The following is a 16338-nucleotide window of genomic DNA, read 5'->3' on the forward strand; positions in this document are numbered from 1 at the left end:
ATGCCATGTGATGATGGAGGCAGAGATTGGAGTGATGTGTCTACAAGCCAAGGAATGCCAAGGATTGCTGGCAACACCAGAAGCTGAAAAATGATTCTCCTCTAGAGCATTCAAAGAGTGCATGGCTCAGCTGACACCTTGATTTCAGACTGTAGGCAGGACCAGGTGTGCTCATGGCTGTGGCGCCTCGGGAGATAGGCCTGGTGAACGGTAAAGATGTTCATTAATATCCCTAAGCAAAGATCTGGTAGTTACTACAAGAAAATGCCAAGGCAAAGGATAGAGAGGCAATAAGAAATTACCAAGAAAGGCACAAAAAACCTGTTCTACAAAATTGAAGAACTGTTTTGAGTTAGAATGATACTTTTAAAAATGAAATGCAATTTAAAATAAAATGGGAGCAGGGAAGCATAGGTGTTTGGAAAAACAAGTCCTCATTAGAATATGAGAATGAAACCTGTAAATAGAGTAAATTCAGAAGATGCTGCATAGGGTGGTGTATTGTGAGTGTGTGAGATTTCACTGGAAGCTGGATTTAAATCTTGGCAAGGGCCAACAATCAGTCAAGTGGCTGGGATAAAAGGAAACAAGACGGCAGCTCAGCAGTTTCATGAAGAGGCCTTGTGGGAGTTTGGCAGCAACTTGGCTTTCTTAGCCAATGGGACCAGGCCCAGGGTTCACTATTAATAAATGTTATTAAAAAATAACTAACACTTCCATCACCTTGCTGGAGAGCAAGGTAAGTTGAACATACCTCCTCCAACACAGTCCCAAAACAGCTCCAAGAACTGGCTTGTGCCAGACTCAGACACAGTGTCATCAAGACTTTAATGGCAAAGGATGGGTTGTTGGAGAATTAAACAAAAGTCAATTCTCATCTTCTAAGGTTTATTCTTCTCTTGATCATATTCTTGGCAGAAAGTTATCCTCCCAAAATAATTCCTGGTACACTCTCTGCATGCAGAGGTTGATTTTTTGAGAGACCGCCTTTTAGCTAAGGTTAATCTCTAGGATCAGGTGAAAAGTGAGGTGATATATCAGCATTTCAAAGGAATTGAGTCTATTTGGAAGAAAGTAATCTCTATAGAAAAGACGCATCCACTTTAGAGTCATCCCACCCCCAAAGCCATAGGAAAGCCCACTGGGGAGTGCACGAAAAATGACAGCATTTTAAAGCTCAATAGACACCTTGAATGATTGCTTATAAGCACTGGGAATATTTATGCCCCACTCTGCGTCCGTCTCCCTCTGTAGTGTGACTTTTCAAAGTCTGCAATCAGAGATGGAGTCTCTTTCTCCATCCTTTGCATCAGGCCTGGTCTTGGGACTTACTTTGAGCCATAGAAGGTGGTAGAAGTTACCCCTCAGTTCCAAGCCTGGGAGGCAAGAGGCCTTGTGGTTTCCACTTACTTACTTGGAAGCCTTCCCAGCCATCATGAAAACCAGGCATACTAGCGTGCTGGAGGGTGAGAGAAGATGTGGAGTGGAGATGGGCCATCCCAGCTGAGGCCATTTTAGGTGAGACAGCCCCTTCTAGGGACCAGTGGAACCCACGTGAGTAGGCTCAGCCAAAATTAGCTAAGCCTGGCCCACATCAGCAGGACCACCCAGTGGACTAATAGGCAATAATAAATAGTTGTTGTTTTAAGCCATTAAGTGTTGGTTATAGCAAAAACTAACAGATATACATGCTAATCCTGACAAACAGTTTGCAAATTAGGAAACGGAGGCCCAGAAGAATGCTAGATGCACAGTGATAGAACCAGGGCCTACTTATTCTGATGTTTCGTTGAGGGCTTCTCTTACTTCATCAGGCAGCTTTGGGTTGGGAAACTGATGAATTAGAACACACATTCTGGTAGAGTTGGTGGTTTCTTTAACTACTGTACCTTTATAAAAAATTCATTTTAAATTCATTAAATATTCACTCATTTGTTGATTCTAAAATTAAAATAGTAGTGTAATCATTTATCAAGAAATACGTTCACTAGCATTCTTTGCCCCCACAGTTGTGCTTTAAATGGACCTTCAGAGTATGCGTGGACCAGAGGGGGCTGGTCCCCAAATGGATGTCGGGATACATGGTGGAATTTTTAGTTGTGAGGCAAGGCAAACAGTTATACCACATTGCAAATAAAATATCTAGCTATCCTCAAGAAAAGCTCAGTCTTTCTCTCTGATTATGAGGATTTCCTGTGTCCACTTCTGGTTGAGGTGTATCCAGATAGGATACTTACACCTGCTGCAATGTTCTCCCCCGGGATGATGAAAGCAATCCTGTCTGCTTCCTCACCATGGCGGATGGTATCAGGCAGGAAAAGACTTCTGGAAAGTAAGTCACAGGGCATTTGGCTTCTGATCCAGCAACCTGCACAATTCTCAAATGAAGTCGATACCTCTATCCTGCTTTCAGTCAAAGGAAGTGAAGGTGCAGGTATAATTATAACCAGAGAAGAAAGAATCCAGCCTTGAATGTATAACCTTTCATCTATCTGGGGGAATACATGAGCTTGTATGACATTCATCAGGACTGTTAACGAAAACAAAACAAAAACTTCTATTGGCAAGTTTCCAGATCAGAAATGTTGTTTTAAGAGGAATCACGATGAATGGGTGCACTGCCATAAATGGAACCTGATTCAAAATTACTAATGCAATGGCTGGGCCTGCCTCTGATCCCCACAAGTGAATAAGGATGTCACAGAGAATTTAGATCAAGGGAAACCATAGTGTCATTAAGTAGTTGGCAGAAAATGTGATTTATGTGGAAAAGACACAGAAAGGGAGCTTATTTAGCTTACAAACAGAAGGATGAGAAATAACTTTTTATTTATTTGCCTTTTAAAGTCCTCTGCAATAAAAGCCACTGGAGACCCCTGGCTTAGTGAATAAAGACCAGCTAGGACAGCATTAGGAATGGTGGTGAGCTTGGTGGAGCTCCACTCCCTGCAGCACCTGCTCCACCCACTCTGTTCCTTGCGCCTCATCTACCAGAGTCCTGCTGCGCTCCCCGGATCTCTGCACCTCCTGCATTTTCTCCATTAACCATTTTCTATGCTTGAAAAAGCCTTTGTGTGTATGTGTAGTGTAATTTAGGTTTTATCATCATGACCTTATAATATGAGGAAAAGATCAAACCAGCCTAACCTATGTAAAATATATTTGTCATGGTTTTAATGGTAACTTACAATCTGGGCTTGTTAGCATTACATAAACAAGGCAGGGAAAAATAAAAGACACTTTTCATTACTAAAATAGCACTTGCAGGCAAGCAAGCTAATCCCCTTTAACAAAGGCTAATATCATTTTTCCTGACTTTTATTCACAAAGAAAGCTACATAACTATGTGAAAATTTTAGGCATCTGAACTGATGGCAGAATTTGAATTACTGAAAAAAAGAACCATTGAGTGTTTTTCGAGAAAGTTTCATCACTTTCCGCTGCATACAGTTAAATGCCAACAAACAGGGCTTCAGTAAGGGGGAGTCTCTCCCCAGCACACAGCAAAGTCCACATATGGGTTTTTCCCAAATGGCGCTCCAGGCCGCAGACCCTGTCTGCAGTATCGTTTCACCATGTATGTGGAGTGTGGGTGCTTTCTGAGTTTTAAATGTTTGTTTTCTAGACTTTGCATTGTATATATGCAACAAGCCTCATGTTTTTCAACGTGGTATGAAAGTAAACTGCTAACCTTTTCTGTCTGCACCATCACAAATCCATTTACTAATAACTTGTGTATTACATAGTCCACAGCAGAGGGTGTGGAGGGAGCCTGATTTGGTTTCTGGATGCAGTGGAGAAAGTCACTTTCTGCCCCGACCCCCACCCTGAGGACCCTGGATCCCAGTAGGACCATGTTTTATCTGTGTAATTCACCCCTGTCTGACCTCAGCCGCTGTATTGATACTTCCCCCTCCCACTGAAAACCTGTCCAAATAAACCAATCTCCCTGAAACGGCTCATTCAGTTCAAATTCAAATGCTGTCTTGTCCTTGAGCCTTTCTGAACTACCCCAGATGTCTCTGAATTCCTGCAGTTCTTTGTGCCTGCCTTAGATATTTTGTTGCACCCCCCTTTTTTTTTTTTTTTCAGTTTCCCATGCACGTTTCTCATTCTCTGGATAGGACGAAATTCAGGGAAGGATCCTGAATGTCCATGTCACCACCGCACCTGGCAGGATGCCTTCTACAGACCCTTCAGAACGGAAACTGTGTCTGTTCTGTCCTGGCTGTGTGCTAGGACATTCGCATATAATAGAACTTAGCTTGGTCTTTAACCCAAGGAGCTTTTGTATTGAGAAGAATGAGGAGACACTTAGAAGGCAGGACCATCCCGTAACAATGAAGATGAACGCAGTCCTCTTTAGGTTAGCCTAAGGCTGGCGGTGACAGTCCGGGAAGCCTCTGGAAAATTTAAGGTAAACCTGATAAATGCTCATCAAGAATTGTGTGTTTTAGATCATGGAAACCAAAGAATTAGTTAACAAATTTGGATAGAACATGGGCAAAAAATTCTCAGTTTTATGAAGCAGACACTAAACTCATTACAACTGGACTCAGTAAGCAACCGTGTCCATCACCGGTGAAATCTCGAAGGCTGAGCGTCTCCAAGGAGAGGGTCACCCTCTCTGAAGAGCTCCTTCCTTTGCTTCCTGAGCATATAGGATTACCAAAAAATGTGCTTCCTATTTTGACTTTGGTGTTTTCTAAACATCTCTTTGACTGTTCAGCACTTGGAGCCTCTTTCACAGGAAAGAGGTTCTCTAATCACAGCCAAGTGACGTAAGTGGTTTGTGTTAGAATCTGTCGAGAACTGTTTCAAGGTTGTTGCGTGGTTGGCAGGAGCATTTTTGAACGCGAGCAGGGCGTGCCGTGTAAGAGGGAAAATAGAGACTGCATTTTGAGGCTGATTTGGGTGGTCAGTATCACATGATCCTGAGAACCCTGAAGAGAAAGTTGGAGAGGAGTGTGGTCTGACCCCTTGGGGTGCCGCATCTTGAGGCTGTAATTTTGTTTGCTGTAGATGTTTTCATCAAATAATGTTTAAGGCTCATTTCATTCTAAAACAACAGATTACCTTTTACATAAAGGTACATATGGTACATATGTACATAGGTGCATAACTACATAAATTTAACAGGTTGTCCACGTTCTGTTTCATTGGTGCAAAGTATCCTATAGTATGGATACATGGTCTGGTCTGTTAACTAATATGCTATTGACAGTGTGCCTAGTTTTTCTCTAAACAAATCAGTTGGAAATAAGTATGTTTATACATTTACTCATACATACATGTCGGGTATTTCTGTAGGATACATACCTAGAAATGCACTTGCTGTTTTCAAGATCTCTGCACTTAAATTGGTATAGTTATTGCCAAATTTTACTAGAAAAAATTTCAAGATGTCCCAAATTATTACCACCATTAGTGTACAAAGTTGCTTTTTTCCCTCTCAGAAGCACTGAGTCTTAACCATTTTAACTTAAAAATTGCTAATCTAATGATTAGTAATGATTTTTTAAAATGATGTCTGCCAAGGAGAGATTAAGTGAGGTAGCATATATGTGTACATTAGGGGTGGCTGGCAGCAAGCCTCAGTTAACTTTAAAATATTGAAATGGTAATTTAAAAATATTAAAGTTCTTTAGCTAGTTTTTATACCGGGCATATTAACAGTGTAAGACCTTCCTATGAGGTTGTAAACTTTACGATTTTACTCTCTTCTCCTAAATCTAAAATAAAAATTTGTACTATTTGAACATACGGTGCTTTTTAGATGGAGGATAGTGACTCATGTACTTTATAGTAACCAACAATAAACATTTTATTAAAGAACTTAAAACTGACTCCAAATCAATATTATAAATGGCAGAACTCACACTAACAGCTTACTGTTCTCCCAGTTTCTTCATCTTCCTTCATTCCCCTTTTAAATTTTTATTTTATGGTGGTAAGAACACTTCATGAGATCTACCCTCTTACAGAATTTTAAGTGTGCAATACAATATTGCTGAGATTAAACATTACATATAATTTTCAAAAAGTGAACTTTTTGGAATTTTGACAATTCCCTTTCTTCCATAAAGCACGTGGGGGTGGGGAATCAGATTAATGAATGTTTGTGGATCTCTACATGTCTGTCACCACTCCAAGCAATGCTTTATTAAATGTTCCCTAGGAGAGGGAGCCAGCTATGGAAGGAGGACCCCTTCCTGTAAGCTGCCTCTCCAGTTTGGGGAGGGGCCTGGGGTGAGCTGTCACTGAGCTGGTTGGAAGGCGGCGTGGGCATGGAGCACTGGACTGAGGGCTGGAAGACATATCTCATGGAAACTACTGAGCTTAAGTCCCAGCTTCTTCCTCTGAAGAGGAGGGCAATAATTACCTGGCCTGCCTTACTGGGATTTACTGAAAATGCAAGGAATAATATGAGTAAAAGCGTGTTTCAGATTGGAAAATCCCATGCAGAAGGGTGTTAAAACTGTAATACGTTTTAACTTTGAAAGGTAACTTGAAAACTGTACTATTATATGACAACTTTTTAACATAAACAGATTTGTTGGACAAATACCTTTTCAATAGACAATTGATTTAAATTGCTACTTCCTAAGTAAAGCATGAAAAAAATATTTCAGTTTGGTTTGGATTTGCTGATTTATGTTTGACATATTTAAAATGTAATCTTTGTGCCGATCTCCCATTTGCAGTGTTAGAGCTCTTGAGACTGGGTCTGGGAAGTCTGTGCTGGGTTCTCAGAGCCCTGCTAGGTGGCATTCTTGTCCCCATGCCATCTCTGCAGACCTCTGTCCATACCCAGGTATCCAGGACAAATGGAGGCCCTGGGAACATTCCACCCTTTCAGGAAGCAAGGACTTCCGTTCCCAGAAAGGTTCCACAGGCAATAGAAAACCAGCTGGTGCCTAAAATATGCTGTGGGCATGACTTGACAGAGCAATGCATCCTCTAGTAGCATGTTGCGCTCTGGCTCCCTGCTGCCCTTCGCGGATTGTTTCGACTGCAGGCAGACATGGCTAAGGTGACCTCAGCGGTTCCTCCCAACCTGAGTGATGCAGTTTGAGCTGATCACGTCTAGATTTGACCTCAGGTGAAGTTGCAATGTGGTAGAGTAGAACAAACACTTCTCAGTAAAGTCCGGGCAGGAAAACCTTGCTGAAGTGAGAGGTGGGCTCTGTAGGGTGAGGTCAAGGTGGGCTACAGAGGGATGCCTGAGTCAAATCCCAACCTCCGCACTCCAGACCAGGTCCAGGATGCTTTTATTTCCTGAGCTGCTTTATTCAGTAAATGTTTACTGGGAACCTAGTTGTGCCATGCATTTCTCAGGGTGCTGGACATGAAGCAATTGACAATATCTTTGCACTCACAGAGCTCATTGCACTCACAGAGACATTCTAAGGTAGGTGATGAGGCAGTTTAAAAGTAGCAAATATATGATATGCCAAGTGGTGATAAATGCTATGGGGAAAAGTAAAGCAGGGAAAGGGAATAAGGAAGGCCTGGGGCGGGTGTGTGTGTATGTATGTGAGCATATGTTTGTATGTGTCTGTGTGTGTGTTTGTATGTGGGTGTTTGTGAGTGTGTATCTTTGTGTGTATGTTTGTGTGTTTGTAAGTGTATTTGTGTGTGTGTGTGTGTGTGTAGAGAGACCTGACGTGGCTGAGGGACAGCTGTGTGACTCTGGAGAAATGGCATTCCAGGTGAGAACAAGTTTCTGAGGCAGGAACCCTGGAGTGTTCCAGAACAGCAAGGGGACGTGTGTGAGTGGAGGAAAGGGGCAAAGGAGCAGGATGGCTGTGGTTAGAGGAGCGGTCTTCATCTTGGGGGCCTCCAGGGCTCTGGTGAAAACCTGCGAGGAGAGACGCTGTGCACCATCTATGAGGAAAAACTCTCTGTGGGCAGGTGGGTAGGGCTTCTGCAGACTGAGGGTTTCCCTCTGACCGCTCGGGTGCAGTGTGCAAGGCAGGAGAAGGCTGGGAACTTCCGATTAAGCAGTGTTGCATTCTGTAGCTGAGGACAAAGAAGAGAGAGAGGGGCAGGTGATTAAGGGGGATGTGAAGGGAGGGACCCTGACCTCCACTAGGGAGGGAGGGAAAGACCATGGAGGGGTCCGAGGCAGTGGAGGCTGATGAGCAGACTAGAGGGCTTGTGTGGGGGGCCAGTCTCAGGCTGGTTCACTACCCTTTTCCTCATTTAATGGTCTTGGCGCCTTTGTCAAAAATCATTTGACAATATATGTGTGGGTTTACTCTATTCTACTGTCTCTACTCTATTTCATTGGTCTATGTGTCTGTTGTGTGTATGTCTATTCCACTGATCTCTTTGCCAATACAACACTATTTTTGATTACTGTAGCTTCATAGCAAGTTTTGAAATCAGGATGTGCGAAACCTCCAACTTTGTTCTTCTTTTCAAGATTTTGGCTATTCAGGGTCCCTTGAGATTCTATATGAATTTTAGGATGGGTTTTTTTATTTCTGCAAAAATAGCCAATTGAGATTTTGACAGGGATAGCACTGGGTCTGTAGACCACTTTGAGTAGCATGGACATTTTAACAATATTAAGTCTTTCAATCCATAAGCATGCAATGTCTTTCCATTTATTTGTGTGTTCTTTAATTTCTTTCAGTACTGTTTTGTAGTAGTGTCAGTGTATAAGTCTTTCACCTCCTTGGTTAAGTGATTACTAAGTATTTTATTCCTTTTGATGCTACTGCAAATAGAATTGTTTGCTAAATTTCCTTTTCAGATGGTTCATTTTTAGTATGTAGAATTGGAACTGATTTTTGTCTGTTGATTTAGTATCTTGCTACTTTGATAATTCTAACAGGTTTTTTTGTGGAATCTGATTTTCTACACGTAAGATCGTATCATTTGCAAACAGAAACAATTTTACTTCTTCCCTTCCAGTTTGGATGCCTTTTCTTTCTTTTTCTTGCCTGAGTGCTCTGGCTAGAACTTCAAGTACGATGTTAAAAGGAGTGAAAGTGGGCATCTTTGCCTTGTTCCTGATCACAGAGGAAAAGCTTTCTCTCTTTCACCAAAGAGTATGATGTTTGCTGTGGGTTTTTTATATATGACTTTTATTATATTGAGATACTTTCCTTTTGTTCCTAGTTTTTTGGGTATTTTTTGTCATGAAAGGGTGTTGAATTTTGTCAAATGCTTTTTATGCATCAATTGAGATGATCATGTGTCTTTTTTTCTTTATTCTCTTAACACAGTGTTTTACATGGACCAAGTTCTCATGTTGAATCATCCTTATTTTCCAGGAATGAATTCCCCCTGGTCACAATGTGTAATCCTTTTGCCATGCTGCTGTATTTGGTTTGCTAATACTTTGTTGATGAGTTTTGCATCAATGTTCATAAGGGATATTGGTTTGTAATTTGTTGGTACCAGGATAATGCTGGCCTCATAGAGTAAATTAGGAAATGTTCACTCATTTTGCATGTTTTGGAAAAATTTGAGCGGGATTGGGGTTAATTCTTCTTTAAATGTTTTATAGAATTTACCAGTGAAGCCATCAGGTCCAAGCTTTTCTTTGTCAGATTTTTTTTGACTACTGATTAAATCTCCTTGCTAGTCGTAGGTTGTTTGGATTTTCTAATTCTTCATGTTTAGTCTTTATAGGCTTTGTGTTTCTAGGAATTTGTCCATCTTATCTAGGTTGTCCAGTTTGTCCCTGTACAATTATTCATAGCACTCTCTTATAATCTTTTTGATTTCTATAGAATCAGTAACAAGGTCCCAACTTTCATTTCTGATTTTAATAATTTGAGTCTTTTTTTTTCTTTGTTCATCTAGCTAAATATTTTTTAAAATCTTTTCAAGGGACCAAATTTTGACTTCATTGACTTCCTCCATTGTTTTTCTGTTCTCTCTTTCATTTATCTCTGCTATAATCTTATTACCTTCCTTATGTTAGCTGTGGTTTTAATTTGTTCTTCTTTTTCTAGCTCTTTAAGTTGTAAAGTTAGGTTGTTGATTTGAGATCTTTATTATTTTTTAATGTAAGTGTGTATAGCTATACTTTCCCCCTCAGCACTGCTTTTACTGTGTCCCATAAGTTTTGGTGTGTTGTGTTTTTGTTTTTATTTGTCTCTAAGTATTTTCTAATTTCCTTCATGATTTTCCTTTGATCCATTGGTTGTTTAAAAGTATGTTGTTTAATTTCCACAATTTTGTAAATTTTCCAGTTTTCCTTCTGTTCTTGACTTTTAACTTCATCCCATTGTGGTTGGAGATGATACTTTGTGTGATATCTAACTTTTAAAATCTATTGAGACTTAATTTGTGGCCTAACATAAGGTTTATCCTGGGACATGTCCTATGTGTGCTCAAGAAGGATGTGTCTGCTGCTGTCGTGTAGAGTGTTCTGTATGTGTCTGTTTGATGTAGCTGGTTTATTGTGTTATTGAAGTCCTCTGTTTCATTACTTATCTTCTGTCAAATTGTTCTTTTCATTCGTGTGAGTGGGGCTGAGTCTCAAATTGCTATTATAGAACTCTCTCTCTTTAATTGTCAGTTTTTTTCATATATTTTGATAATTATTCAGTTGCATAAATGGTTATAATTTTTATATCATCTTGCTCTATTGAACTTTTTATTAATATATAATGTCCTTTGTCTTTTGTAACCTATTTTGATATAAAGTCTCTTTGGTCTGGTAATAGTATAACAACTTCTACTCTTTTTTGTTTACTATTTGCCTGGAATATCTTTTTCCATCTTTCCATTTTCAATCTATTAATATCTTTGGATCTAAAGTGAGTCTCATCTAGACAGCAAGAGTTAGATCATGTGTTTTTATCCATTCTGACAGTCTCTGTCTTTTTATTGGAGAATTTAATTATTTGCATTTAAAGTCATTGCTGATAAGGAGGGACTCCTGTCATTTTGCTCTTTGCTTTCTTTATGCTTTATAGCTCTTTTCACCCTCGTTTCCTTCATTAGTCTTCTTTTGTGTTTAGTTGATTTTTTTGTAGTAAAATGTTTAAATTCCTTTCTCATTTCCTTTTGTGTATGTTCTAAGGCTATTTTCTGTGTAGTTACCATGGTGATTACATTTAACATCCTAAAGTTATAAAAACTCTAATTTGAATTTATATTAACTTGACGTCAATAACATAAAAACTCTACTCCTTTGCAGCTCTGTTCCCACACCTTTTGGTTGTTGATGTCGCAAAACTGCCTCTTCATATGTTGTGTGTCCCAAAACATAAACTATTAATTCTTTTAAATTCATTAGTCTCTTAAATTATGTAGGAAACAAGATTTGGAGTTACCAATCAAGGGTACAGTGAGACTAGCCTTTAGATTAATAATTGTTTTTTCTTTTCTTTAAATGTGTTAATCTCTTAAATCATGTGGAAAACAAAAGTGCAGTTACAGACCATTGTTACAATAATACTAGCTTCTATAATTGCCCGTATATTTACCTTTATTGAGAACTTTATTTCTCCATACAGCTTCGAGTTGCTGTACAGTGTCATTTCATTTCACCTTGCAGGATTGTCTTGAGTATTTCTTGCAGGTAAGTCTAGTGGTAAGGACCTCCCTCAGATTTGGTTTATGTGAAAATGTTTAAATTTCTCCCTCACTTTTCTTTCTCAGTTTTATTGAGATGTAACTCACATATAATATTGTATTAGTTTTAGGTGTATGCTCCCTCATTTTTGAAGGACAGTTTTGCTAGATATAGAATTCTTGGTTGACATTTTTTTTTCTTTTAGCACTTTGAATATCTTGGCACACAACCTTCTGGCCTCCAAAGTTTCTGATGAGATATCTGCTGTTAATCTCATTGAACGTCTCTTATATGTGAGGATTCACTTCTCTCCTGCTGCTTTCAATATTCTTTCTTTGTCTTTGTATTTTGGAAGTTCAATTATAATGTGTCACAGTTTGGGTCTCTTTGTGTTGATCTTACTTGGAGTTCATTGAGCTTCTTTGATATTTAGATTTCTGTCTTTCACCAAATTTGGAAAGTTTTCAGCCATTATTTCCTCATATAATCTCTCTCTCTTTTCCTTCTGGGACGCCCAAAATGTGTATAATGCCCCACTTGATGGTGTCCCAGAGGTCTCTTAGGCTCTGTTTCCTTTCCTCCAATAGCTTTCTGTTCCTCAGACAATAGTTTCTGTTGTCCTGTCTTCAACTCTGATATTTCTTTCTCTGCTTGCTCAAATCTGCCTTTGAATTTCTCTACTACTGTTTTATTTCAATTAATGTACTTTTTGGCTCCAGTGTACATTTTGTAACTCTTTGGGCTTTCTATCTCTTTATTTATATTTCCATTTTGCCCACATATTGTTTTCTTGACTTTCTTCACAATTTCCTTTAGTTCTTTGAGCATCTTTATGATAGTTTTAAAGGTTTTGTCTGGCATATCTGCCAGAGGTTTTTCAGGGACAGTCTCTGTTGATTTATTTTTTTCCTTTGAATGGACTATACTATTCTGTTTCTTTGTATTCCTGTGACTTCTTGGTTGAAAACTGGATATTTCAATATAATAATGTAGTTACTCTGGAAACCAGATTCTTCCCCTTCCCCAGGGTTTGCTGCTTTTTGTCATTGTTTTGTTTACTGTCCTTGTTTTTTCTATTGTTCTAGGTTGTCTCTATGGTGAAGATCAGCCTAATGTGTAAACTTCAGGTCTTCTCAGGTCTCTTCTGATCCTTTCCCTGTACATACACAATCACTTTCAAATTTTCCTTGTATATGCAGTTGTTTTTGAATGTCCTAATCTTTAATATCTGGCTCTCCAAAAAGGGAAAATGAGAACATGAAGGTGGGGAAAAAAGAGTGCTGGCCTTTTAAATCCCCTTGAAGTCATTTCAGCCAGAGAGGGAAGGGCTTGCAACAATGAGGGAGTTGCAACAGATCCATGTTGCATGTGAGCACATACTCATGAAGGCGAGTAAGCTTTTATCTTCTCCTGTTTTAGATAACCAGTATTTTAACAGCCTGTTCCAATTTTCATTCAAACTAGTAGTCTGAGGAGGATATCTCTCTACACAACAATGCCTGCCTACCTCTTTCTTTGAACTTCTGTGATCAGGAACAGCAATCGGTGATCTCTAATGTTTGCACAGATCTCTAATATTTGGAAGACAGAACCTTTTTTTCCATCCTGGTTCCCATAAGCTATGTGTAGGCTGCTCCAGAAGCATATGCACAGGTGAGGCTGGGGTGAGGGATGGGTAGCTGCTACCCATCTGAAATTGACTGAAATTAACCAAATTTGCTATCCAACTCTTCCCTTAGAAGTTGCAAGCCATCAGTATATCCTAGAGTTCCAAAATAGTCACATCAGATTCTGACAGTGAAATTGTTGTCTATGTGAGGAGACAGATTCTTGGTGCTTCCTACTATTCCATCTTCCCAGAATCTCCTCTCTTACTGTGTTTTCGACTTGTATTTTCTTAATGACTGATGATATTGAGCATCTTTTCAGGTGCTTGTTGGCTATCTGTATATCTTTTTTGGAGAAATATCTATTCAAATCCTTCAATCATTTTTTAAATTGGGTTGTCTTTTTAATGTTGAGTTGTAAGAATTTTTTAAAAAATATATTCTGGATACTAGACCCTTATCAAAATCATGATTTGAAAATATTTTCTCCCATTCTGTGTCGTGTGTTTTCACTCTCTTGATAACATCCTTTGCTGCACAAGTTTTTTGTTTTGATAAAACTAGATTTATATGCATATTTTTTATTTTGTTGTTTGTGCTTTTGATGTTATATTTAAGAAATTATTGCCAAATCCAGGGTCATGAAGGTTTACTTCTGTCTTTTCTTCTAGAGGTTTGATAGTTATAGCTCTTAAATTTTGTATCTGATCCATTTTAAGTTAATTTTTGTATAAGATATGAGTTAAGGGTCCAACTTTGTTCCTGCACATGTGTCTATTCAGTTGTCCCAGGACCATTTGTTGAAGACTATTCATTCCCCATTGAGTGGTCTTGGTATGCTTATTGAAAGTCAATTGATGATAGATATATGGGTTTACTCTTGGACTCTAGATTCTATTCTGTTAACCTATATATCTGTCCTTATGCAAGCCAGTACTACACCCTTGATTATTGTACTTTGTAGTAAGTTTTGAAATCAGGAAGCATGAGAACTCCAAATTTGTTCTTCTTTTACATGAATGTTTTGGCTATTTGGAGTCCCTTGAAATTCCATATGCATTTGGGGATCAGATTTTCTGTTTTTGCAAAAAAGGCCCCTTGGGATTTCGTTAAGGATTGCATGGAATCTGTAGGTTGTTTTGCATAGTATTGCCATCTTAACAATATTAAGTGTTCCAATAAGTGAACATGGGATGCCTTTCCATTTTTTCTGGGTCTTCTGTAAGTTATTTCAGCAATGTTTTATAGTTTTCAGTGTACAAGACTTGGATCTCCTTGATTAAATTTATTCCTTGGTTAAATCTATTCTTAAATATTTTATTCTTTTTGATGCTATTGTAAACAGAATTATTTTCTTAATTTCCTCTTCATATTGTTCACTGCTATTGTACAGAAATACAACTAATTTTTGATGAGTTGATCTTGCATCCTGCACCATTGCTGAAATTGTTTATTGGCTCTAACATTATGTGTGTGTGTGTGTATGTGTATTCTTTAGGATTTTCTACATATAAGGTCATATCACCTGCAAATAGAGATAGTTTTACTTCTTTGTTTCCAATTTAGACGGCTTTTTATGTATTTTTCTTGCTTAATTACTCTAGCTAGAACTTCCATTACAGTGTTGATTGACGTGGCAAAAGTGGGCATCCTTGATCCTTGTTGCTTCTTGATCTTAAGGAGAAAGCTTTCAGTCTTTTGTCGTTGAGTTCGATGTTAGCTGTGAGTTTTTAATATATGCCTTTTATACCTTTGAGGAAGTTCTCTTCTATTTCTAGTTTATTGAGTGTTTTATCAATTGCTTTTGCTACATCATTTGAGATGATTGTGTAGGTTTCTTCTTCATTCTATTAATGTGGTGCATTACATTAATTTTTGTATGTTGACCTCTGTTGCATTTCTGTGATAAATCCAAGTTGGTCATGAGATATAATCCCTTTAATATGCTGCTGCATTTGGTTTGCTAGTATTTTGTTAAGGACTTTTGAATTATATTCATAAGGGATATTGTTCTTTGGTTTTTTATGATGTCTTTGTCTGGCTTTGTAATGATGACCTTATAGGATGAGTTAGGAAGTATTCCCTCCTCTTTTATTTTTGGAAAAGTTCGAAAAAGAGTTAGTGTTAATTCTTCTCTAAAGATTTAGCAGAATTCACCAGTGAAGTCATCTGATCCCGGGCTTTTCTTTGCTGGGAGGTTTTGATTGCTTATTCAACCTCTTTACTTGTTATGGGTCTATTCAGATTTTCTATTTTCTTGGTGAATCAGTCCCTTCATCAGTCCTTTAGGGAAGCCTCTGTCAGGTCAAAATCAACGAACACAGTTTCCTGGGAAGAAGGTCTGCTCTGCTGTCTCCGGGAACCAGATACTTACATGAGGAATGTGGGCTACTATCTTCAAGATGCTGCATTGCGTAGGAGGGTCAGCCTAGATAAGTTAAAATGTCACAGTACTCTCCTACCCTGTTTCAATGGACTTTCTCCTGGCTCAGAGTTTACTTGGTTACTATAAACCTTTCACTAGCTGTATGAGTTCTGATAAGGTTGATTCTGACAATTTTTGCCAAATTTTTCTGTTTTTTGGGATGGACATTGCAAAGGTCTGTACTCTGCCATTTTTGCTGATGTTGATACTATCAAATAAACTTTTGATATGTAGTCACTGTTTTCTCAAACATCAGTTTTTTTAATCTGGAAATTTTTTTTCTTTTGTGAGGAAGATTGGCCCTGGGCTAAGATCTACTGCAATCTTCCTCTTTTTGCTTGGGGAATATTGTCACTGAGCTAACATCTGTGCCAATCTTCCTCTATTTTATGTGGGATGCCACCACAGTGTGGCTTGACAAGCAGTACTAGATCTGCACCCCAGATCTGAACCCATGAACCCCATGCCACCAAAGTGGAGAGTGTGAACCCAACCCCTACGCCATCGGGCCAACCCCTAATCTGGAATTGTCAACATTCTCATCATTTTGCTATCTTATATACGCCCTCTGCTGGAAGCACTCTATTACATCCATTAACCCATGGCTTTTGTGTCTGGGTCACATTACATCAGCTAACAAACCAGCTATTTTATCTTTGTGAGACTTGGTTTATTAGCTTTTCATTTCTTTTCTGACAGAAATTGGGAATCTTTACTTTAGGGGACATGGTCCCTCAGATTTGAGTCTTATAAAGAATATTTTT

The 16338-nt window shown here is 38.7% G+C and overlaps 1 protein-coding gene across 1 annotated transcript in view; it reads left to right on the top strand.

Annotated features, from left to right (window-relative positions):
- Positions 1-16338, top strand: part of GABRG3 (gamma-aminobutyric acid type A receptor subunit gamma3) — a 596312-nt gene that overhangs the window by 86032 nt on the left and 493942 nt on the right. The window lies entirely within an intron of this gene.

This window comes from Equus caballus, chromosome 1 (genome assembly GCF_041296265.1).
Source record: "Equus caballus isolate H_3958 breed thoroughbred chromosome 1, TB-T2T, whole genome shotgun sequence".
Lineage (NCBI taxonomy): Eukaryota > Metazoa > Chordata > Mammalia > Perissodactyla > Equidae > Equus > Equus caballus.